This window comes from Leucoraja erinacea, chromosome 6 (assembly GCF_028641065.1).
Source record: "Leucoraja erinacea ecotype New England chromosome 6, Leri_hhj_1, whole genome shotgun sequence".
NCBI classification, from domain to species: domain Eukaryota; kingdom Metazoa; phylum Chordata; class Chondrichthyes; order Rajiformes; family Rajidae; genus Leucoraja; species Leucoraja erinaceus.
In genome coordinates, this window is record NC_073382.1 from 29,989,338 (window position 1) to 30,014,401 (window position 25,064).

General features: G+C 43.0%; 1 long non-coding RNA gene across 1 annotated transcript in view; it reads right to left on the reverse strand.

The window, feature by feature from the left end:
- Positions 1–19,345, reverse strand: part of LOC129697987 (uncharacterized) — a 38,318-nt gene extending 18,973 nt beyond the window's left edge. Inside the window, exons 1-2 of the long non-coding RNA XR_008723601.1 lie at positions 19,013–19,345; positions 4,837–4,986 (exon numbers count right to left, since the gene is read on the reverse strand). This is a non-coding gene — a long non-coding RNA (uncharacterized LOC129697987). The remainder of the gene's footprint in view (positions 1–4,836; positions 4,987–19,012) is intronic.
- Positions 19,346–25,064: the final 5,719 nt, after the last annotated feature.

Consider the following 25,064-nt stretch of genomic DNA (forward strand, 5'->3'; position numbering starts at 1 on the left):
GAGTCCGCACAGACCAAACATCACCATACATTAACTATCCTACACACACTAGGGACAATTATCACATACCAAGCCAATGAACCTAACCTGTACGTCTTTGGAGTATGGGAGGAAACCAAAGATCTCGGAGAAAACTCACGTGGTCACAGGGAGAATGTACAAATTCCATACAGACAGCACCCATAGTCAGGATCAAACACGGGTCTCTGGCGCTGTAAGGCAGCAACTCTACCATATAACATATAACATATAACATATAACAATTACAGCACGGAAACAGGCCATCTCGGCCCTACAAGTCCATGCCGAACAAATTTTTTTCCCCTTAGTCCCACCTGCCTGCACTCGTACCATAACCCTCCATTCCTTCTCATCCATATGCCTATCCAATTTATTTTTAAATGATACCAATGAACCTGCCTCCACCACTTCCACTGGGAGCTCATTCCACACCGCCACCACTCTCTGCGTAAAGAAGTTCCCCTCATATTACCCCTAAACTTCTGTCCCTTAATTCTGAAGCAATATCCTCTTGTTTGAATCTTCCCTATTCTCAAAGGGAAAAGCTTGTCCACATCAACTCTGTCTATCCCTCTCATCATTTTAAAGACCTCTATCAAGTCCCCCCTTAACCTTCTGCGCTCCAGAGAATAAAGACCTAACTTATTCAACCTATCTCTGTAACTTAGTTGTTGAAACCCAGGCAATATTCTAGTAAATCTCCTCTGTACTCTCTCTATTTTGTTGACATCCTTCCGATAAATTTGGGCGACCAAAATTGTACACCATATTCCAGATTTGGTCTCACCAATGCCTTGTACAATTTTAACATTACATCCCAGCTTCTATACTCAATGCTCTGATTTATAAAGGATAGCATACCAAAAGCTTTCTTTACCACCCTATCTATATGAGATTCCACCTTCAAGGAACTATGCACGGTTATTCCCAGATCCCTCTGTTCAACTGTATTCTTCAATTCCCTATCATTTACCATGTACGTCCTATTTTGATTTGTCCTGCCAAGGTGTAGCACCTCAGATTTATCAGCATTAAACTCCATCTGCCATCTTTCAGCCCATTTTTCCAAATGGCCTAAATCACTCTGTAGACTTTGGAAATCCTGTTCATTACCCACAACACCCCCTATCTTGGTATCATCTGCATACTTACTAATCCAATTTACCACACCTTCATCCAGATCATTGATCTACATGACAAACAACAAAGGACCCAACACAGATCCCTGAGGCACCCCACTAGTCACCCGCCTCCAACCCGATAAACAGCCATCCACCATTACCCTCTGGCTTCTCCCATTCAGCCACTGTTGAATCCATCTTGCTATTCCTGCATTTATACCCAACAGTTGAACCTTCTTAACCAACCTTCCATGAGGAACCTTGTCAAAGGCCTTACTAAGGTCCATATAGACAACATCCACTGCTTTACCCTCGTCAATTTCCCTAGTAACCTCTTCAAAAAATTCAAGAAGATTAGTCAAACATGACCTTCCAGGCACAAATCCATGTTGACTGTTCCTAATCAGACCCTGTTTATCTAGATGCTTATATATATTATCTCTAAGTATCTTTTCCATTAATTTGCCCACCACTGAAGTCAAACTAACAGGTCTATAATTGCTAGGTTTACTCTTGGAACCCTTTTTAAACAATGGAACAACATGCGCAGTACGCCAATCCTTGGGGACTATTCCCGTTTCTAATGACGTTTGAAATATTTCTGTCATAGCCCCGGCTATTTCTACACTAACTTCCCTCAATGTCCTAGGGAATATCCTGTCAGGACCTGGAGACTTACCCACTTTTATATTTTTCAAAAGTGTCAGTACTTCTTTTACTTTGAACCTCATAGTATCCATAGCTGCTCTACTAGTTTCCCTTACCTCACATAATTCAATATCCTTCTCCTTGGTGAATACTGAAGAAAAAAAATTGTTCAATATCTCCCCCATCTCTTTTGGCTCTGCAGATAGCTGTCCACTCTGTCTCTCCAATGGACCAATTTTATCCCTCCTTATCCTTTTGCTATTAATATAGCTGTAGAAACCCTTTGGATTGATTTTCACCTTACTTGCCAAAGCAACCTCATATCTTCTTTTAGCTTTTCTAATTTCTTTCTTAAGATTCTTTTTACATTCCTTATACTCCTCAAGCACCTCATTTACTTCATACGGCCTATAATTATTGTAGATCTCCCTCTTTTTCCGAACAAGATGTCCAATTTCCCTTGAAAACCAGGGCTCTTTCCAATTTTTACTGTTTCCTTTCAACCGAACAGGAACATAAAGATTCTGTATTCTTAAAATTTCCCCTTTAAATGTCCTCCATTTCTCTTCTACATCTTTCCCATAAAACACAATGTCCCAGTTCATTCCTTTTAAATCATCTCGCATCGCATCAAAGTTAGCCTTTCTCCAATCAAAAATCTCAACCCTAGGTCCAGTTCTGACCCTCTCCATAATTATATTGAAACTAATGGTATTGTGATCACTGGACCCGAAGTGCTCCCCAACGCATACCTCCGCCACCTGTCCAGTCTCATTTCCTAACAGGAGGTCCAGCACTGCCCCTCCTCTAGTAGGTACCTCTATGTATTGCTGCAAAAAACTATCCTGCACACATTTTACAAACTCCAACCCATCCAGCCCATTTACAGAATGTGTTTCCCAGTCTATGTGTGGAAAGTTGAAATCTCCCACAATCACTACCTTGTGCTTACTACTAATCTCTGCTATCTCCTTACATATTTGCTCTTCCAATTCTCGTTCCCCGTTTGGCGGTCTATAATACACCCCTATAAGTGTTGCTACACCTTTCCCACTTCTCAATTCCACCCAAATAGCCTCCCTAGATGAGCCCTCCAATCTATCCTGCCAAAGCACTGCTGTAATATCTTCCCTGACTAGCAATGCAACACCTCCACCTCTTGCCCCTCCAATTCTATCACACCTGAAGCAACGAAATCCTGGAATATTTAGTTTCCAATCACAGCCCTCCTGCAACCATGTTTCACTGATCGCCACAACATCATACTTCCAGGTGTCTATCCAGACTCTAAGCTCATCCACCTTTCTTACAATGCTCCTAGCATTAAAATATGCACATTTAAGAAAACCCCCGTCTCTTATTCTCTGTTTATTTCCTTTATTTTCTTTCTCCTCTTGTGTCCGAGTGCTTCCCATTTCTGCTTCCTGCCTCCCATTCTGTCTACTACCTTTTGCTATTTGAGTCCCTACCGCTGTGCCACTGTGCCGCCATGGCAGCTCATTACATATACCCACCAACATTTCTGTGAAAATGTCACCCCTCATGTTTCTACTAAATCTTTCCCCTTTCACCTTAAACCCATGTCCTCTGCTTCTTGATTCCCCTACTCTGGGTGAAAGGAATTGTGCATTTATCGTATCAATTCCCTTCATGATCTTATACACCTCTATCATCGTCCTCACCCCTCATTTTCCTGCATTTATTCCAAGGAATAAAGTGTAAGCCAGCTCAACCTTTTCTTATTGCTCAGGCCCTTGATTCTTGGCAACATTGTTGTAAGTGTTCTCTGCTGGCTTTTGAACATAAATATATTTCCTATTACAGGGTGACCAAAACTGAACACAGCATTCCAAATGTGGCCTGATCAATGTTTTTTATTCAATACTCTGACTTATAAAGACACATGTGCTGAAAATCCTCTTAACCATCTATAGTATGACACCACTTTCAAGGAACTCTACTCTACAGCACTCCTCAGACCCCCACCATTCACTGTGACGGTCCTGTCCTGGTTTGCCTTCCCAAAATCCAACACTCGCACTTATCTGTATTAAAATCCATTAACCATTCCTCAGCCCACCAGGCCAACTGATCAAGACCCTGCTGCAAATTTTGATAACCATCATCACTACCTAAAATGCCACCAACTCTCATGACATCTGCAAACTTATTAATCATGCTTTGTACATTCTCATCCAAACCTTTGATATAAATCACAAACAGCAAGGGGCCCAGCAATAACCCCCGAGGCACACCACTAGTCTCATGTCTCCAGTTTGAAAAATAACTTTCCATCATCATCCTCTGTCACCTTCCTTGAAACAAATTCTCTATCCAGTTGGCTAGCTCTTTGTGGATCCCATGCAATCTATTTTCTGCATGGCAATCCCATGCCATGCAGAACCTTATCAAATGCCTTACATTTGACACCCAAATAACTCAGATCACAATTCTGACTATTGTAATGCATTTAATTGTGCCAGCGTTATAGAGACATAGAGCTGCACAATATAGAAACACTCTTTACTTCAACTTGTCTCTGCTGACCATATTAACATTCTGGGGAATACCCATTTCCTTGCATTTGGCCTATATCACTCTAAACCCTTCCTATCCATATATCTGTCCAAATGTATTTTGAAAGTTAAAATTGTATTTGTTCTGGCTATCTTCCAAGTTAGAAAGTCACCCTGAGATTTCACCTTAAGGCTATGCACTCTAGTTTTTGAATCCTCTACCCTGGGGAATAGACCATGTTCTTAATTTAATCAGTGCTCCTCTTGATTTTGCATACTTCAATAAGGTCACCTCACAGCCTTCTGCACTCCAAAGAAAAAGAGTCCTAGCCTCTCCAGCTTCTCCCTATAACTCATGCCCACCAGTCTTGGTAGCATTCTTATGAATCTCTTCTGCACCCTTTTCAACTTAATGACATAATTCCTATAGCTGGGGGACACACACCCACCCACACACCCACCCACACACACCCCACACACGTGTGGTCTCACCAATAACTTGTATAACAACTTAACAAATGGCAAACTACCTGAAGCAGTACATGATCGTCAGGTCTTCAAGATCCTGGGCAACAGGTTAATTCCTGAGAGAGTGGAGAGGACATACTTTTCTCCTTTGAAATCAGTTTTCTCAAGTCCAGTTGCACATCCCTGCAATCACTATGCAGGAGAGAACTTCACTGCAAAAAAAAACGTTGTTATTGAATAACCGAGGTTCAATAGTTTAATGGTACTTTATTGGCACATGTGCCTAAGTACAGTGAATTGTTTTTTTTACATCAAGTTCAGTGATAATTTTACTTGTGATAATATATTGCATGCAATATATAAAGGGCTTCCGGCAAGGCTTCCAGCAACCCACAGCACTGACTCTCCCACTCCAACACCTCAACATTGGCCCATGATCCCTCCGACAGCCATCGGTCAGCCTCTGTGCCCTGGGGCACCTTTGGCAGCTGACCCAGAGCACCACCTAGTGCCTCTAAGGGCACATGTTGTAAGCCCCGAGGCTGCTCACATACATTGTTCATTTCCTTTCTCTGCCACAGCTGCCATCTTGAAGACAGAGATAATTTGGCCGCGCAGTTGTGAGTGTATAGGGAGTATAGCAACAGCATAAAAACACAGGTGTGTCATATTGAGAATTATTTTGGAGTATATTTATTGTCTATTCTTTCGTTGTTAAAGGGCGTGCTGACTCCTAGCTCCAGAAATTTGGAGATTCATTTGGTTAGGATTATGGTATTGAAGACAAAACTATAGTACAAAAAAAAAAATAGGAGGGTGATGTAGGTGCTAGGCTTGACCTGAAGAGCCAAGTGGACAATTCACCTCAGTTTCCACATGAAATCTTATATTTCACAGAAGCTAGTATTCAACTAATTTGATAAACTCCATGTGTCAATGAAAACTGACTGAAAGTGCGGTTCACTGCACAGTCAATGGATTCAGTGAATGTTCCATTTGTGATACTGAATATTTGCACTCTTAAGCTAGTTGTGATTCTAGCCAAGCTGCTCAGTAGTTACAACACAACTCTTACCCAACAATGTGGATAGTTAACCAGGTGTGTCCTGTTCATAAAAGGAATGACAGAACCACTGGGTAATTACTCAATTGATTTGCTCTCAATCATCAGCAAAATACTATCAGATGTCTCTTATTTGCCAATTATATGCTCTCAGCAGGTGATAGATTTGTTCTCAATTACTCAGCTCCGGATCTCTTTACATGCTTCTTCAAAGCATGGACCAAGAAGTTGGATGTGGAGGTGATGTGAGAGTGACTTTCTTTGACATCAAGTCAACATTTGACCAAGCAGGCCCAGGAAAAACTGAAATCAATAGGCATGAGTCCCATCTCCAATAAATGAAGATGATTGTGGATGTTGAATCCCAAACCCACTATATCACAGTCAAAGCTATTCCAATGCATCTGATGTCTTTAACATTCCTGGTGCTGGTAGTTGAGTTTAAGTGATTGTAGGTGGTATCTAAATAGTTTAAGCAAATAACTGCAGTGGGTTTTGTTGATGGACACATGGTGGAGATCCATAGGACAATGATTTCAGCCTAACCATTTCAAATGCCTTATCAATTACCTTCTTTCCATCAAAAGGTCAAAAAATGTCTCATTGTTGTTTATATCCATTTGAAGCTCAATGACAAATGAAGCATCCCATTCAGGCATGGACTGATATGTGCAAAGTGATAACTACATTGCAAAATGCCATCTCCAGCAAATGGAAAGTCACCCTTGATGATCAATGGCATAGCTATCACTAGGAAAACATAGAAACATAGAAAATAGGTGCAGTAGTAGGCCCTTCAAGCCTGCACCACCATTAAATATGATCATGGCTGATCATCCAACTCGGTATCCTGTACCTGCCTTCTCTCCATACCCCCTGATCCCTTTAGCCACAAGGGCCGCATCTAACTCCCTCTTAAATATAGCCAATGAACTGGCCTCAACTATCTTCTGTGGCAGAGAATTCAAGAGATTCATCATTCTCTGTGTGAACATTTTTTTCCTGGGAATCTTCCCATCTCCCCAGTTTGACAAGGCCAAGGGGAAGGAGAGGCGCAGGCTGGTCCAGGAGGAAGTGAGGGCAGAGGTGGAGGAGGAGAGGTGTACCAGAGCAGTTGGATTGGGGCAGCAGGGAGCCTGGACAAGGTGGGAGCAGGCCATGGACCGAAAAGTCACCTGGACTGAGCTCTGGCAGGCTGAACCACAGCGCATCAAGTTCCTGGTCCAGGCAGTGTATGATGTCCTGCCCAGCCCATCGAACCTCTTCATCTGGGGCAAAGCGGGATCTCCAGATTGCCCGCAATGCTCAGGCAAGGGGACGTTGGAACACATCCTGAGCTGTTGCCCAAAGGCTCTTGGGCAGGGCCGGTACACATGGCATCACAACCAGGTTCTCAAACCCATTGTCAACAAAATAGAGAGAGTACAGAGGAGATTTACTAGAATGTTGCCTGGGTTTCAGCAACTAAGTTATAGAGAAAGGTTGAACAAGTTAGGGCTTTATTCTTTGTAGCGCAGAAGGTTAAGGGGGGACTTGATAGAGGTTTTTAAAATGATGAGAGGGATAGACAGAGTTGATGTGGAAAAGCTTTTCCCACTGAGAGTAGGGAAGATTCAAACAAGGGGACATGACTTGAGAATTAAGGGACTGAAGTTTAGGGGTAACATGAGGGGGAACTTCTTTACTCAGAGAGTGGTAGCTGTGTGGAATGAGCTTCCAGTGAAGGTGGTGGAGGCAGGTTCGTTTTTATCATTTAAAAATAAATTGGATAGTTATATGGATGGGAAGGGAATGGAAGGTTATGGTCTGAGCGCAGGTATATGGGACTAGGGGAGATTGTGTGTTCGGCACGTACTAGAAGGGTCGAGATGGCCTGTTTCCGTGCTGTAATTGTTATATGGTTATATGGTTATATGGTTATTGCAGAAGCCAGCAGCATGGGAATCAGCAGCTGCAGAGGAGAACGCCCCACCACCCAGATGATCACGTTTGTGAAGGCCGGAGTGCAGCTGCCAAGAACCACAGCAGCCAGGAATCCATCAGGAATCCTGGCAACTGCGCAGGACTATCAGCTTTCCGTAGACCTGGTTGAAACAGCTGAAGTTCCCACAGCACATTACCACGACCGCCCTGAGGCCAGGTATCCTCCTGGCCTCAGTGACGACCAAAAACATCGTCTTGTTGGAACTGACAGTGCTGTGGGAGGACCGTCTGGATGAGGCCCACGAGAGGAAGATGGCCAAATATGAAGAATTGGTCATAGACTGCCGCAAGCAGGGCTGGAAGGCAAGGTGTATGCCCATCGAGGCAATCGCTCTACAAAGCCTTGAGTGCACTGGGCATAAACAGGATGGCGAGGAGAAGGGCCATCAAGAAAAACACAGGGGCAGTGGAGAAGGCCTCGAGATGGCTTTGGATCAGGAGAGGAGGTCCATGGGGAGGAGCGAATGCCACCTGAACACAAGTCGTGGTCTGAGCAACCATGGCTGGGTCGCCTGGGTGAGGGTGTCTGATGTTGAAAGACCCAAAACACCCAATGACCCCAGGTTACATCACTGTTCAGGAGCATCTATCGATGTATTTGTATCAATCCTCATCTCGGTCCTAAAAGATTTTCCCCTTATCCTTAAACTGTGACCCCTTGTTCTGGACTTCCCCAACATTGAGAACAATCTTCCTGCATCTAGCCTGTCCAACCCCTTAAGAATTTTGTAAGTTTCCATAAGATCACCCCCTCAATCTTCTAAATTCTAGCGAGTATAAACCGAGTCTATCCAGTCTTTCTTCATATGTAAGTCCTGACATCCCAGGAATCAGTCTGGTGAACCTTCTCTGTACTCCCTCTATGGCAAGAATGTATTTCCTCAGATTAGGAGACCAAAACTGTACGCAATACTCCAGGTGTGGTCTCACCAAGACCCTGTACAACTGCAGTACAACCTGAAGAAGGGTTTCGGCCCGAAACGTTGCCTATTTCCTTCGCTCCATAGTTGCTGCTGCACCCGCTGAGTTTCTCCAGCTTTTTTGTGTAACCTGCAGTAGAACCTCCCTGCTCCTATACTCAAATCCTTTTGCTATGAATACTAACATACCATTCGCTTTCTTCACTGCCTGCTGCACCTGCATGCCTACTTTCAATGACTGGTGTACCATGACACCCAGGTCTCGTTGCATCTCCCCTTTTCCTAATTGGCCACCATTCAGATAATAGTCTACTTTCCTGTTTTTGCCACTAAAGTGGATAACCTCACATTTATCCACATTATACTACATCTGCCATGCATTTGCCCACTCACCCAGCCTATCCAAGTCACCTTGCAGCCTCCTAGCATCCTCCTCACAGCTAACACTGCCCCCCAGCTTTGTGTCATCCGCAAACTTGGAGATGTTGCATTCAATTCCCTCGTCCAAATCATTAATATATATTGTAAATAGCTGGGGTCCCAGCACTGAGCCTTACGGTACCCCACTAGTCACTGCCTGCCATTGCGAAAAGAACCCGTTTACTCCTACTTTTTGCTTCCTGGCTGCCAGCCAGTTCTCTATCCACATCAATACTGAACCCCCAATACCGTGTGCTTTAAGTTTGTATACTAATCCCTTATGTGGGACCTTGTCAAAAGCCTTCTGAAAGTCCAGGTATAACACATCCACTGGTTCTCCCTTATCCACTCTACTAGTTACATCCTCAAAAAATTATATAAGATTCGTCAGACATGATTTACCTTTCATAAATCCATGCTGACTTTGTCCAATGAGTTCACCACTTTCCAAATGTGCTGCTATCCCATCTTTAATAACTGATTCTAGCAGTTTCCCCACTACCGATGTTAGACTAACTGTTCTGTAATTCCCCGTTTTCTCTCTCCCTCCCTTTTTAAAAAGTGGGGTCACATTAGCTACCCTCCAATCCTCAGGAACTGCTCCAAAATCTAAAGAGTTTTGAAAAATTATCACTAATGCATCCACTATTTCTGGCGCTACTTCCTTAAGTACTCTGGGATGCAACCTATCTGGCCCTGGGGATTTATCGGCCTTTAATCCATTCAATTTACCTAACACCACTTCACGGGTAACCTGGATTTCACTCAGTTCCTCCATCTAATTTGACCCCCGGTCCCCTGCTATTTCCGGCAGATTACTTATGTCTTCCTTAGTGAAGACAGAACCAAAATAGTTATTCAATTGGCCTGCCATGTCCTTGCTCCCCATGATCAATTCACCTGTTTCTGACTGCATCATCACATCATCACCACTTTAATGGTCTCTTTTATCAATTAGAAATTCAGCTGGACCAGCTACAATAACTGTGGTTATAAGAACAGATTAGAGGCTGGCTATCCTTTGGCAAGTTACTCACCTCCTGACACCCCAAAACCATTTTACTATCAAGAAGAAGCAAGTTAAGAGCCTGGATACTCAAGTAGCTCAACTGTATCCAAGACAAAGCAGCCAGATTTAATTTAAACCCATTGGTAATCTAAACATTTATTCCCTGATTTATTGTCCTCCCAATGTGACAACTGCAGCTACATGTTGAAACAACTTGGATAACACCTCCAAAACTTTGAACTCTACCACCAAAAATGTTAAAGGCATCAGATGCATGGGAACACCACCAACTACAGATATCACTAGAGTTGTGTACTACACTGATTAGTTTCGTTTAGTTTAGAGATACAGCATGGAAACAGGTCTTTTGGCCCAACGAGTGGTGACCAGCAATCACCTTGTGCACTAGTTCTATCCTACAGACTCGGGACAATTAGCACGTCTTTGGAATGTGGAAGGAAACCAGAGCAACCGGAGAAAACCCATGCGGTCACAGGGAAAACATATAAAACAAGTGCTTGTTAATGAAACAAGACGATAATTCGCCGGGTTGGTGGTTAAACTCTTCTTAAAGAGTGGAGTGATGTAGCCTTTTTCCAATCCAGCAGAACATCATGCGAGTCAAGCGACTGTTGGAAAATGAACTGCAAAACTGGAGCCATTTCTTCGGCTGCGATCTTGAGGGCTTGATTTTCAAAAGTCAAAGTCAATTTTATTTGTCACATGCACCCGAAGGTGCAGTGAAATGAATTTGCCAGCAGTGATACACTTAAAAAAAACACAAAATACACAATAAGATTTAACACAAACACAATTTAGAAGATTGAGGGGGATCTTATAGAAACTTACAAAATTCTTAAGAGGTTGGACAGGCTAGATGCTGGAAGATTGTTCCCCATGTTGGGGAAGCCCAGAACAAGGGGTCACAGTTTAAGGATAAGGGGGAAATCTTTTTGGACCGAGATGAGAATTTTGTTTTTCACACAGAGAGTGGTGTATCTCTGGAATTCTCTGCCACAGAAGGTAGTTGAGGCCAGTTCATTGGCGATATTTAAGAGGGAGTTAGATGTGGCCCTTGTACCTAGAGGGATCAGGGGGTATGGAGAGAAGGCAGGTACAAGATATTGAGTTGGATGATCAGCCATGATCATATTGAATGGCGGTGCAGGCTCGAAGGACTGAATGGCCTACTCCTGCACCTATTTTCTATGTTTCTATGTTTCTATCCACCACAGCATTCTTCATTGTGGTGGAAGGCAACAAAGTTCAGTCAGTCCTCCATTGATCACCCATGGTCGGGGCCATAAATCCTCCGTAGTCGCTGCTACGGATGGCCTGATGTGCAGACCCTCTCATCGGGATGATCAAAACTCCGACATAGGGATGGTCGAACACACTCCATGGCTTGGAGGTCCCAAATCGGCATTTCCCTACCAGAGACCGTGGCTTCAGGATGCCACAGGCCGCTGGCCGGAGCTCTTCTCCGGTGATCCCCGGCAAGGGATCTCAGGCTCCGGCCGGCAAGTCCACGCCACGCCCGCGGCTAGAAGCTCCGCAGACCACAGCCGCCATGATGCCAAAGCCACCTGGCCAGCGATCGGAGCACTCCTCTCTGGTGACCCCCAGCAAGGATTCGCCCGCTCCGCGGTGGAAAGTCCGCGCGGCGCCTGCTGCCAATGCTCCGGGCCCGACTCCGGGAAAGGCCGCTCCAATCCATGTGGTTAGGCCGCGAGGGAGGCAACATGGAAAAAGTCGCCTCTCCATGGAGGAGCCGACCGAAAGCGGTTCTTCCCTTTCTTTATCTGGTCTGGCCCAATAGCTTTTGGTGTATTGATGTTGAGCAATAACTTCTTGACACCATCAACCTCAATTTTAATAGCATACGGGCTGGGTGGTAGATCTGGAAATGATGAAGGCTCCGTATCTTCCTAGGTGAAAATGTGTTGAAATTGGTTTGCAAGAGCTTCTGCTTTCGCACAGTCCTCAGTGATCAGACAGTTGTTCATTTTAAGCATCTGGACACCAGTGTTGTCTCTCCGTCTAGATTTCACATATCTCCAAAAGCTTTGGGTTGCTCTCCCTCAAGAATAGAAGAAACATGTTATCTATGAGCACTCCTAATAGCATGTTTTCTATGAGAACTACCAATAGCACTCCTAATGAGTCATAGATTCATAGATCGTGAGTTATAGACCAGTTAACCTGACATCGATTATGGGGAAGATGCTGGAGTTAATTATAAAAGATGAAATAGCAGCACATTTGGATAGCCCTAACGGGATCGGTCTGCGTCTGCATGGATTTACGAATGCTTGACTAATCTTCTGGAATTTTTGAGATGTAACAAGGAAAATGGACAAGAGTGAGCCAGTGGATGTAGCGCACTGCCCTTTCAGAAATCCTTTAATAAGGTCCCAAATAGGAGATTAATGGGCAACATTAGTGGCATTGGCAGTAGGGTACTTACATAGTTGGAAAATTAGTTGGCCGACAGGAAAAAAAGAGGTGGGATTAACGGGTCTCTTTCAGAATGGCAGGCAGTGACTAGTGGGGTGCCGCAAGGCTCGGTGCTGGGACCGCAGCTATTTACAATATACACTAGACCAAGTGCAGACCCGTTGGGTCTGTTCCCCCAACGTGTGGGGGATGAGAGGGGGGGGGGGGGGGGAGAGGGGGGGGGGGGGGAGAGGAGAGGGAGGAGAGAGAGGAGAGGGGAGAGAGGAGAGGAGGAGGAGGGGGGGGTAGAGGAGAGGAGGGAGGAGGGGGGAGAGGAGAGGAGGGAGAGGAGAGGGGGGAGGAGAGAGAGGAGGAGATGGAGGGAGAGGAGAGGGAGGGGGGGGGAGGAGAGGAGAGAGAGGGGGGGGAGAGAGGAGAGGAGGAGGAGGGGGGGGAAGAGGAGAGGGGGGGGGGGGGAGAGGAGAGGGGGGGGGGGGAAGAGGAGAGGGGGGGGGGAAAGAGAGTGCCTTTTTGCTTCAACCAAAACCCAACAAACTATTGGCAGGCACGTGCTTTTTTTTACCTCTAACCATATTTTCATTTTCAAACCAAATTAAGGGTACTCACAATGCTGTAGACATTTGTCAGTGTCATTCAAAGCTCTGATTGAGGCACACCACTTGCAGAGACTGATTGAGGCACACCACTTGCAGAGACTGATTGAGGCACACCACTTCCTGGTTTTATAGTCGCTCCCCCTCCCTCCAGCAGGGGCAGCAGAGAGAATGGGGAATGTTGGAAAAACACTAATATATCTCTGTCAATTTTCATCAACGGGAAAAATACTCGGCACACAAGCGGCGGAGGGGGCCTCTGAGCGAGGTGGCCAAAAATGACAGTCGTAGGTGGCGGCGTACTCTTGGAAACCGCAGCACAGTAAGCCAAAACCGGTCAAGAACAGAGTTTTAGTAATATATATAGATTAATGATTTAGATGAAGGGATTAAAAGTAACATTAGCAAATTTGCAAATGACACATAGCTGGGTGGCAGTGTGAATTGTGAGGAGGGTGCTATGAGGATGCAGAGCAACTTGGACAGATTGGGTGAGTGGGCAGATGCATGGCAGATGAACTTTAATGTGGATACATGTGAGGCTATCCACTTTGGTGGCAGGAACAGGAAGACAGATTATTATCTGAATGGTGTCAAGTTAGGAAAAGGAGAAGTACAATGAGATCTGGGTGTCCTTGTTCATCAGTCACTGAAAGTAAGCATGCAGGTACAGCAGGCAGTGAAGAAAGCTAATGGCATGTTGTTCTTCATAACAAGAGCAGTTGAGCATAGGAGCAAATAGGTCCTTCTGCAGTTATACAGGGCCCTTGTGAAACCACACCTGGGGTATTGTGTGCAGTTTTGGTCTCCAAATTTGAGGAAGGACATTCTTGCTATTGAGGGAGTGCAGCGTAGATTCACAAGAATAATTCCCGGGATGGCAGGGCTGTCATATGTTGAAAGAATGGAGTGACTGGGCTTGTATACACTGGAATTTAGAAGGATGAGAGGAGATCTTATTGAAACATATAAGATTATTAACGGATTGGACATGCTTGAGGCAGGATACATGTTCCTTATGTTGGGGGAGTCCAGAACCAGGGCCACAGTTTAAGAATAAGGGATAGGCCATTTAGAACAAAAATGAGGAAAAACCTTTTCACCCAGAGAGTTGTGAATCAGAATCAGAATCAGAATCAATTTATTTGTCATTTGGACCCCTGGAGGTCCAAACGAAATGCCGTTTCTGCAGCCATACATAACACACAAATAGACCCCAGACACAACATAATTACATTTAACATAAACATCCATCACATAACTGTGATGGAGGCCAAATAAACGTATCTCTCCACTGCACTCTCTCCCCCCCCCCCCGATGTCAGAGTCAAAGTCATAGCCCCCGGCTGGCGATGGCGATTGTCCCGCGGCCATTAAAGCCACGCCGGGTGGTGCGAGGTCGCACACCGGGTCTTGGTGTTAGAGCCCTCGGTGTGCGCTTGCAAAGTCCACGGCCATTCCAGCCGCGCAGGGCAGCGGTGTCAGGCCCCGCTCCAGGAGCTCTTCGACCCCGCAACTCGGGCGGGAGAAGTCGCCGCCGCAGAAGCCCCGAAAAGTGGTCTCCCCCCAGGGGGCCGTGGGCGCCGTCGTCCACAGACCTGTAGAGAGCCTCCGACTCTCCGGCAGCAGCAGCAGCAGCAGCAGCAGCAACAGCACCAGCAGCAGCAGCGCTCCTCCACCGCTCCGGACCCGGCCAGCTCCGCGACGGTGAGGTGAGTCGACACCTGAGTCACCCGGTCTCTTCCTGTTGGAGGCCGCTCCTCGTTACGGCCTCAATGACGACTGAGACCCGACGACGAGGAAAAGGTCGGGTCTCAGTGCAGGGAGAGAGATTCAAAAAGTTTTCCCCCCCCTCCCACCCACCCCCCCCCACATGCCCACACACACACCCCAACATAAAATAACAAACACTACATAAAAACACAGACAAAAATAATAAAAACGCGGACAGGCTGCAGAGGCCGCTGCTGGCCAGAGCCGCGCCGCCTACCGGAATCTGTGGAATTCTCTGTCTCAGAAGGCAGTGAAGGCCAATTCTTTGTGTGCTTTCAAGAGAGAGTTATATAGAGCTCTTAAAGATAGCGCAGTCAAGGTATATGGGAAGAAAGCAGGAACGAGGTGTAGTGAAGACAGGTTAGGGCATTCACCTAACCCCATGTTGTCTCCTAAGTGGCTAGAGGGAGCAATCTCTTGAACAATATAATAGTCTGCCACTACACAGCGTACTGATTGTGAATGATCAGCCATGATCACAGTGAATGACAGTGCTGGCACGAAGGACTGAATGTCCTACTCCTGCACCTATTGTCTATTGTCTATTCTTTATTGAGATGAGCTTCTGGCACTTTGGAAGTTTGCAGTGAAGGGCCCATTACTGAATCTCCTGTTGTTACAGCAAAGAATGATCCTATGAATTACACTGCAGATGTACAAAAATTACTCAACCAGCAATTGCCTATTTTGGAATACTGATAAATACAATACTGATAAGTGTCGATATTCAAATAAAATTATGGAAAACAGGCAAATCAATGAACAATAATTAGTATTTCTACAGCATTTATAATAAGAAAAAATATAATTCCGAAGTGCTCATCAAACAAAGTCTGACATGCAGTAACATATGGATTAATACAGGTAATCACAAGCTTTGTGAAAGAGATTAAGGAATATTACAAAAGAGGACAGAGGGAGATAGAAAAAATGAGGACGATTGCAGAGAGATTGTATTAGCTTATGCCCAAGGCAACTGAATGGATAGCCAGTAACGACAATGCAATGTTTGGCAACTAAATGGAAGCAATATGCTTTTTTCTGATGACTGGCATTGTTATATTGGAGTAAAATTGGAGTAAAAATTCAAAGAGGGAAACTTTAGGTTATATTTGTTAAAACGACCTTTTGCTGGAAGAAATCATGATAACATTTGGATCTTGGATACACCCAGCTGGCTGTACCTCATCAGCCTTGTACAGCTGAAGAGAAATTATGGTCTTCCAGGTAAAATCATATGCAAATGAGATCTTAATGATAGCACAGGATTTGCCAGAAAGACTGCAGCTGGAAATCTTGTGCATGACCAAGCTGTGATCATTATCTCAAAATGCTTTGAGCTGAATTGTCTGCCAGTGGAGAAAACAGAGAGGGGGATATATTTCAAAACATCTTCAGATGAAGATGGTTGTGAGCACAGTAATAGAGCAAGAAAATGCATTGATCCAGCTGTTTCATTATATATTCAAAATCATTCTATTATAGAGGATATGAAAATGGTCATTGTAAATAGATATGCAGTAACATGTGTAAAATTGAAGAACAAATTCTATATCGACAGGCTCTATGTACAGACTCTCCATCATTCCATGAATTACTTATGAATTTCAGTTTGAGTTTAGTTTATTGTCACGTGTACCAAAATATAGTGAAAAGCTTTTGTTTGGTGCTAACCAGTCAGCGGAATGACAAGTACATGATTACAATCGACCCATTTACAAAAGGGAACAACATCGAACCTAGCAAAAATGTGGCCAGTTCACAGATTCTCACAGGATAAAGTAAAGCCTTTTGCAGATAAAGAATCAAAATAGAAGCTGGGTGGTAGCCTCTTCTATATGGAAACACAAGGAACTACAGATACTGGAATCCTGACCCAAACACAAAGTAAAGGAACTCAGCAGGTCTGGCAGCATCTGTGGAAGGGGTCTGGACAGACAATGGTTTGGGTCAGGACAATTAGTCAGAAGAAGCATCCTGATCTGAGACCTTTTCTGTTAATTCCCTTCATCAATGCATCTTGGCCTGCTGAGTTCCTTCAGCACGTTTTATATGGTGAGTTAGCGTATTTGCAAAATCTGATTATTTCTTGCTCAGAGTGGTTGTTTAGCAGAATTTGTGATTGGATCATTGGCTGTAATTCCAATGAATTTACTGAAATGTTGAAGTCACAAGGAATGGAAGACTGAAAACCAAACACAGTCAAAAATGGAAAACACAAATAATATAGATTTTGAGGCCTGGTTTTGTTGTGTGGTGCCCATTTTTTAATAGTTTTGTTGCAACATATGTTTTCAAAATTGCTTCTATGCTAATTTCTACAATGTTGGTAAGGGAGTTTGTAGCTGCATTGGGATTAAGACAGCTGGAAGTACATGGAGCATTGAGATATTGGGCTGCTTGGTCCATGTCTGTGACTCTGAAAATGGGATGTAGCTGAAATATGTTTACCAATGAATCTGCTGAGCTTCTGAAAGTTAGGGATGGTGTGAGACTTCTGATCACATGAAAGTTTAGCCCTACTGGGCAACAGGCAGGGTAATATTTAAAACATTATTCTTGAGTGTGTCTCTTTTGGTAGTGGGAGTGGATAACATCCATCCTAACTACAAATAAGTACACAGCTGAGAAACATCACCAAGGGTTTCCTTGGAAATCACCTGGGAGAGGTAAATATATATTGAATTAACCCTACACCTATCTTCGTCCTCTTTTAGGATGCATAAAGATTCTCCCTACTGAGACCAATATGTCAGCACTGTCTTGCTCCCATGATCATCCCCAATGAGAACCTGTGCTTGCTGCCAATCGCAGATGCTATATCAGACCTCCCCAGCCCCATGTATCACAGCAAGACAGAGATCTGTTACTTTTAGGAACCTCATGAGATTGAGAAATTCAGGCAAACCAAAAGGTTCTCGGTAGAGATTGGCTCACCGATAGGAGAAACTACCTAGTAAGCACAAACAAGAGATTAAACTCCATGCTTTGAGGTTATAATCAGACAGGAGGCTGGAAGGTCAGTCATTCAGCAATCACTTCCGAGCTGTGTGGATCCAATCACCTTGCAAACAAAGCAAAGGTTTCAGCAGTTTCTCGATGGCTGATGATTTGCATGGTGGACAATGTTGTAATTTATGATACCGCACTGATTTGAAAATGCAATAGCCATTTTGCTGGTCCGCACTTAACATTTGCCCTGCTTTAATTATGCATATATAAGCACAATTTAAAACACAAGGAGCCCTCACTCATGTTTTTTAAAAATAAATCATTATCTGCTCATTAGATAGCTGTTTATTGCTTATAGTGCAATTGCTGAAAAACAGTTGTTTTTTGGGGGTAACGTTTACACTAAAGGAATAGGCCTGGACAATAAAATACTTTGATCAATCAATTGACTGTTAAACTCTTTGAGCCATTTCTATTATAACTGAGGTCTAACAGCATACACACTACTGTTTTCTTCATTCTTTATTTTGTGCAATAAAAAAACTTTCATCTCAGGGTTAAAACCTCTATTTGTGGATTCACATTGTAAACATTTATTATCCATCGAGTGTAGAGGTGTTTTTTGACCTTCCTGAAATGCTGCGCATTAAATTTAAGACTATGCCCCTGGTCTCAGATTTCCCATTCAATAGAAATAGTTAAAATTAAATCAAATCACCTTCTACCATCTAACTTCCAGAGAATATTTTTGTAGGTTTTTTTGTAACTTTCTTGGAAGAAATTGGAATTAGTTGTGGGTGGGCTGGGAGAGGTTTTTTTCTGGGAGTATGTGAGAATGTGAGAGGTCATAGTGAGCTGGACAAGCCAGTTGAAGGAGCTACAAGGACGTCAGGAAGAGGCAATATCTGCTGAGAATCTACATTAACCAATTTTCTCACTGCAATGTCAGAGAGATGCAGCCTATTGCTTTACCGAGTAATTTGATCATGTAACAGCATGTTTTTTTTTTCCCGTTACGCCATTCAATTTCTCCGAGAGCCAAAACATAATTAAAGATTAACAACTCACCACTTGGATTGCCAAGCTTGTGGCATTTCTGCTAGGTGCTTCCATGAATCCGTCTTTAAGCAGCGCTACCCACCATTAATATTAAGCACCCTGATGATGCAGATTGCACAGGCTGCGAGCAACAATCACAGAAATCAGCAGGAAGAACCAGTTCAACCTGATTCCCGCAGTGCAATGAATCATTGAATGATAATCAAGGACCAGGATCTACGTTTGGAGTTAATCAATGAAGCCTATAAGAACTGTTTTACTTTGGTTGATAATAACTATAGCTTCAAGCAGCACAATTTGTGCTGTCAGATAAACTGTATTTTTACAATAATAAAACAAAACAGTTTGTCTCATTGTACTTCAGTCTGACTCTGTGAAACCTGACATTATCAAAATGGATATGCATTGCAAATGCTAATCAGAGAAACAGTACACTCACCCTCACACAGTGGTCCAATGCGATTGTCAGTACACAGTGAGAAAACCTATGTGGATATCAAAAATTAGTATGACATATGAAAGTGTTAAATCACTCATGTCATTTTATACAATAGCTGTAACATTTTTTTAAACTTCAAATGTGTTCTCCTTCATTCAAGAGAACCATTTGAAAGCCCTTCAGATACCTCTTCCTATATTGAGTAAGTCACAGTTTATTCCCAGCCTATATGTAGTTGGTTACAATTTTAGTCAGGTATTTTAATTACTGTAGCAATAAAGGGATGCTGCACTCGGCAAATCTTGAAGAAAGGACCTACAAATATTATACAATCTCCAAAATATTGATTTCCTCCATTCTGATGTGACTTTCAAACTGTAGAAACAAAGAACTCTAGATGCTGATTTACCAATAAAAAGACACAGAATACTGGAGTAACTCAGCATCCATGGAGAACATTGATAGGGATGTTTCTGGTCAGGACACTTCTTTGAAAAATACTTCAAACTGGCTTGATATACGTGGGATCTCAAATATCCAGCGACATTATCTCATAGGCAGTGGATTTTCTTACAAGATGGACATAAGAAGCATACATCCAAAAGTAAAAACCAAGAAATTCAATTTACTTCTTTATCATTTTGCAGAAACCATTTTGCAAAGAATTGGAATATCTGTATGGGATAAACATAAAAGGTGCATTTTCATGGAAATGAACAGAAATAAATATGGTAATTTTTCCTTCTAAAAGAGGGTTTTTGGAACCAGAGAGGGTGCTCAGTGTTACTTATGATTTGAACTCTGTTGAGCACCCAGAATCATTCCCATCAGTACTTAAAGATTTAAATGTTTAATACTGCAAAAAGAGTGCATAAAATATTGACACGTTAATGAATTTGAACTGATTGCAGTTGGAAAGGCTCATTGGTGGAGGAACAGGGTATCACTGTCTGAAACTGCTGGACTCCTCCATTTAGCTGGAAATGCGCAGTTGCTTGAAGCGCCTGTCAGTTTTACTGAATAATCCAAATGAATGCTGACAGTTCCACCTATATTAAACTACAATTTTATTTCAGCATGTGCAGCCAGAATTTAATTCCCATTAGGTTTAATTGTAAATAGCAGTGAAATATTACTACTGATCTGACTGTGAATTGCCCATTTTTGTTCTTATTTCTCACTAATCATGAATAGGTTCCCAGGATAATTAGAGATATTCCCCTGGTAGGTAGCTAGCTGGCAATGTGATTCTCTCTCTGCTCTAAGATTTAAGGTATGACTGGAGCTGATGGCAGATTTCAATGAAGATGTTTTTTTTCTAAACTGCAGATATGACAGTCATTATCTCCTGGTGGAGATAGTTGCACCCTGAATATGTGGTTTATGTTCAGATCCCACCTTCAAACAGCTTCTCCTGCTCTTCTTGGCATTTGCATATTCTTCCATTCATGGTATACTGCAAGAAGATGAAATGATGGTAGACACAAAATGCTGGAGCAACTCAACGGGACAGGCAACATCTCTGGAGAGAAGGAATTGGCGAAGCTTCGGGTTGAGACCCCACCCCAGGCTGACGCACCAGCATCTGCATTTCTTTCCTACACAGAAGATGAAATTATGTTGTATTCAAATCTGGGAGCAACCTACTGGTACAAAAGCCTTGAAATTGGGGAAATATCAATGATCACATGTCATACTGCATGTAGTTGCCATTTGGCTTAATTTTGGGAGTCATAAATTATGGCATTTGCCTTTAAATTTTGTCTGCCTGTAATTTTGCGGGTGGGATTTATTACGTAGTCGTAGGCATGTTTGCTACTGGGATCCTTGCGTAGAAGCTGTTAGCTTTTTAGCTTAGTTCAGAGGAAGCATGGTAAGAAGGTATATCTTTCGACCATACGGATCCATGCGGAGACATACGGAGTTTGACTAAGGTTAAAATGTGCTTATCAAGAAGAAAGTTGGATGAATATCTTACTGTTTTCTTCAACAATAAAGAAACTATTAATCCAGAGACTGTGTTATGAAGATTTATCTTTTGAGAGGCTTTGAATGTCGCGTGGAGAGCTTCCATGCGTAAAGGACACTATCTCCTCACCCCTTGTTTTCTCCTAGTGGCTAGAGGGAGCAATTCCTTGAATGATATAATAATCTGCCACTATATCAAGTCGAACAAAACCTCACAGACAAGAGGTGGTAGAATAAGTCCCAAAGAAGAGAAACAGAAGATTGGGTTGGATCTCTGGTGATAGATTAGGTCAGAAGAATTAGTTCCAGAAGAGGAACTGAAGACCGGTTCCCAGGGATAGGAACTGAAGAAAATAGATCTCAGCTGGACAGCCTTTGAGATTTATTCTGACTTATCTGAAGATTGAAGACTTTACCACGGAATTGCGAGTAGAACAACTATTATACAATGCTCAATTCAGAAGCTGGAACGCTTTAATTCGAACGGCTTCTGAAAAGTGATTAAAAAGCTAGTTTTGCTAAGCTTGGAAAGTAGCCAAAAAGCTTGTTTGCCAGTTCAGCCTGAATAGAGATCCAGGTGCTTGTCCTTGAGTTGTTTTAGAGTTGAGATAATAATAATAATACATTTTATTTAATGGTGCCTTTCAAGACACCCAAGGTCACCTCACATCACATAATATCAGTAATAAACATACAATAAGCAATAAAACACCAGTAATTAAAACATCAACAATAAAACATACAATAAGCAACAAAGCATAGCACGTTAAGATTGATATAAAATAAGATGCAGTTAAAATGAGTGAGCTAGTTTAAAAAGATGAGCTTTAAGAGCGGTTTTGAATTCTGTCATGGTGTCCAGTATGCGGATGTGAGGGGGTAGTGAATCGCAAAGTTTAGGTGCAGCGTGGGAGAAGGCCCTGGCACCCATTGTGCTGAGGTTGATGGGTGGTAGTGTCAGTAGCATGTGACTGCAGGGAGCGGGAAGGGGTGTAAGTCTGAAAGAGGTCAGTGAGATAAACTGGGGGAAGGTTATGAAGCGCTTTAAATGTTAATAATACAATTTTAAAGTTAAACCTTTGTGACACAGGGGGGCAGTGTAATTGAATCAGCAGGTGTGTGACATGATCAGTGGACTTTGAGCATGTGATAATCCATGCTGCAGAGTTCTGGATGAGTTGAAGTCGATTAATAAGTTTGTTGGGGATGTCTGCCAGAATCGCATTGCAGTAGTCAATGCGTGATGTGACCAAAGTATTGACCAGAACATCAATGGAGTGTTGTGTTAAACCAGGGTGTAGTCTGGAGATGTTTCGTAGATGGAAAAAGGCAATCCGGGAGACATGATTTATATGACTGTAAAAGAAAGGGTACTGTCCAAGATAACACCAAGGCTCTTAACCTGTGTGGAGACTGCTATGATGGCTTCCGCGATGGGGAGTGAACAGATATTGGTTTTTGAGAGTGTAGATTTAAAGCCAATGAGGAGCAGCTCAGTTTTACTACTGTTGAGCTTTAGGTAGTTGTTTGTCATCCATAACTGTATATCATGGAGGCAGGCAGTGAGAGTACTGGAGGGGGCAGTAGAAGTGGGCATGGTGGACACATAAAGCTGTGTATGATCAACATAATAATGAAAATTAATACCATGGTGCCGAAAAATGTTGCCAAGAGGGAGGAGGTAGATAATGAACAGGAGTGGCCCCAATACTGAAACCTGTGGAACTCCGTGGTGAACTATGGACCTTTCTGACCGTTAATTCTGAATCTGTATAAAATGTATCCTATCTGCAAGGTAGGAGGCAAACCACTGATGCACAGTGCCACAGACTCCAATGCTAGCCAGACGATCCATGAGGATCTGATGGGATATGGTATCAAAAGCTGCGGTGAGGTCAATGAGAAAAGGATGGAGAGTAGATCGGAATCAGCTGCACGGAGGAGGTCGTAGGTAATCTTAACCAGGGATGTTTCGGTGCTATGTTTGGGGCGGAAGCCAGATTGGAATTGTTCAAAGATATTATTGTTTTCAAGTTAGGTCTGTGGTTGAGATGAAACTACCCTCTCAAGAATTTTGGAAATGAATGGTGTTGGAAACAGGCTGGTAGTTCTTTTGGTCACTAGAGTCAAACATGATTTATTCAAGGTTAGTCTGATTATGGCAACTTTCAGTGAAGAGGGAACTATACCAGTGGACAGAGAGGAGTTAATAATGGAGGTTAGGGAAATGATAAAAGGCAGGCATGCTTTAACTAGGGTTGTGGGGATTAGATCCATGTGACATGTGGAGTTATTGGACTTAGTAATAAGTTCATAAATATGGTTTTCAGTTGAATGGCTGAAGTCACATAGGACAATGGATGGGGACAGTGTCATGGTGCTATAAGACACATTATTTGGGAACTGAGATCATTACTAAACTTCGAAGATATTTTGGATGTTCTCTGAAAGTCCAGTTTGTTTTGCTTTCTTATCTGATGTTTTAAGAACATTCAACCAATGTTTATCAATATCACTGAAGTAAGCCAAAGAGTCCCCTGTGTGTCCAATTAAAAGATTTGGCAATCTTCCAAGCCCTGTTTAAATCCATGGAGCAAGATGCAGCAGGAGAGTCAGGAGAGCCACAAGGTGGCAGAGTGAGGCTAAAGTATCTTGAAGAAGCAGATAAGGCCCAAGCTTCCTACCTGAAAGAAACCCAGAAGGAGAGAAACGCATTATGGAAACAGGTTACCAAATCAATTGAAAACCAGAAAAATCTCATGGAATCAGATAAAAACGCGAAGAAAGTACGATCTAACCTGGTTCAACTATGCAGCCTCTGCCATGAGGTTGGAGAGAAACAAAATGTACTGCTGTGTTCACAGCCACCTCAGGAAGAACGCGAAAGATACACCCAGTAGAGGGAAGAATAAGTGAAGTTATTCGGAGATTTCATGGAAGAGGTGGAAGGGTGGTTAACTGAAATTACACCACAACTTACGCACTCAACAGTTGAAAGAGCTATGCAACAAGGTGCTGATATGGAAGAGGAAATTACACCACAAGATAGTATCTCGAATGTATCTACACGAAGATCAAGACATAAATCTGGTTCTATAGTCAGTTCAGCATCAAGGACTTCTGCTCAAATGGAAGTTGAAGCTGATCTAGCTGCTCTTTCAATAAAAGCGGATGCCTTGGTGAAGAAACATGAGATTGAGCAACAAGAAAGAGAGATGAGGCAACAAAAAGAACACCTGAAACTAGCCACAAAGTTGCCGGTTGTTAAACCTGCGACGGGTAACATAACTCGCAGGGTTTCCGCATCCGCATCCGCATCAGCAACTGCATTCCCATTCCCATTTTCCTTCTCATTCCCATTCCCATTCCTCCTCCTCCAGCAATAATTATAAGGAGTAGGCTGCCAATGTTCAAGTCATAGCAGTTATCAATGATGCTGAGGATTGGCCTCTCCTGGCTTGTGTTCCAGTGATAGAGATCAGAGCAGCATCTGAGTGAGGGCGCTTTTCACTTTGACCTTAAATGTCAGTGGTTTAAAGGACCTTGCTTCAAATGTCAAAAGTCACTGATGTTTTCTTTTAATTTAACATTTATCATGCGGCCCCTTATTCACTTTTAGTATTGTAAGATATCACTCAGTATAATGTATGACTT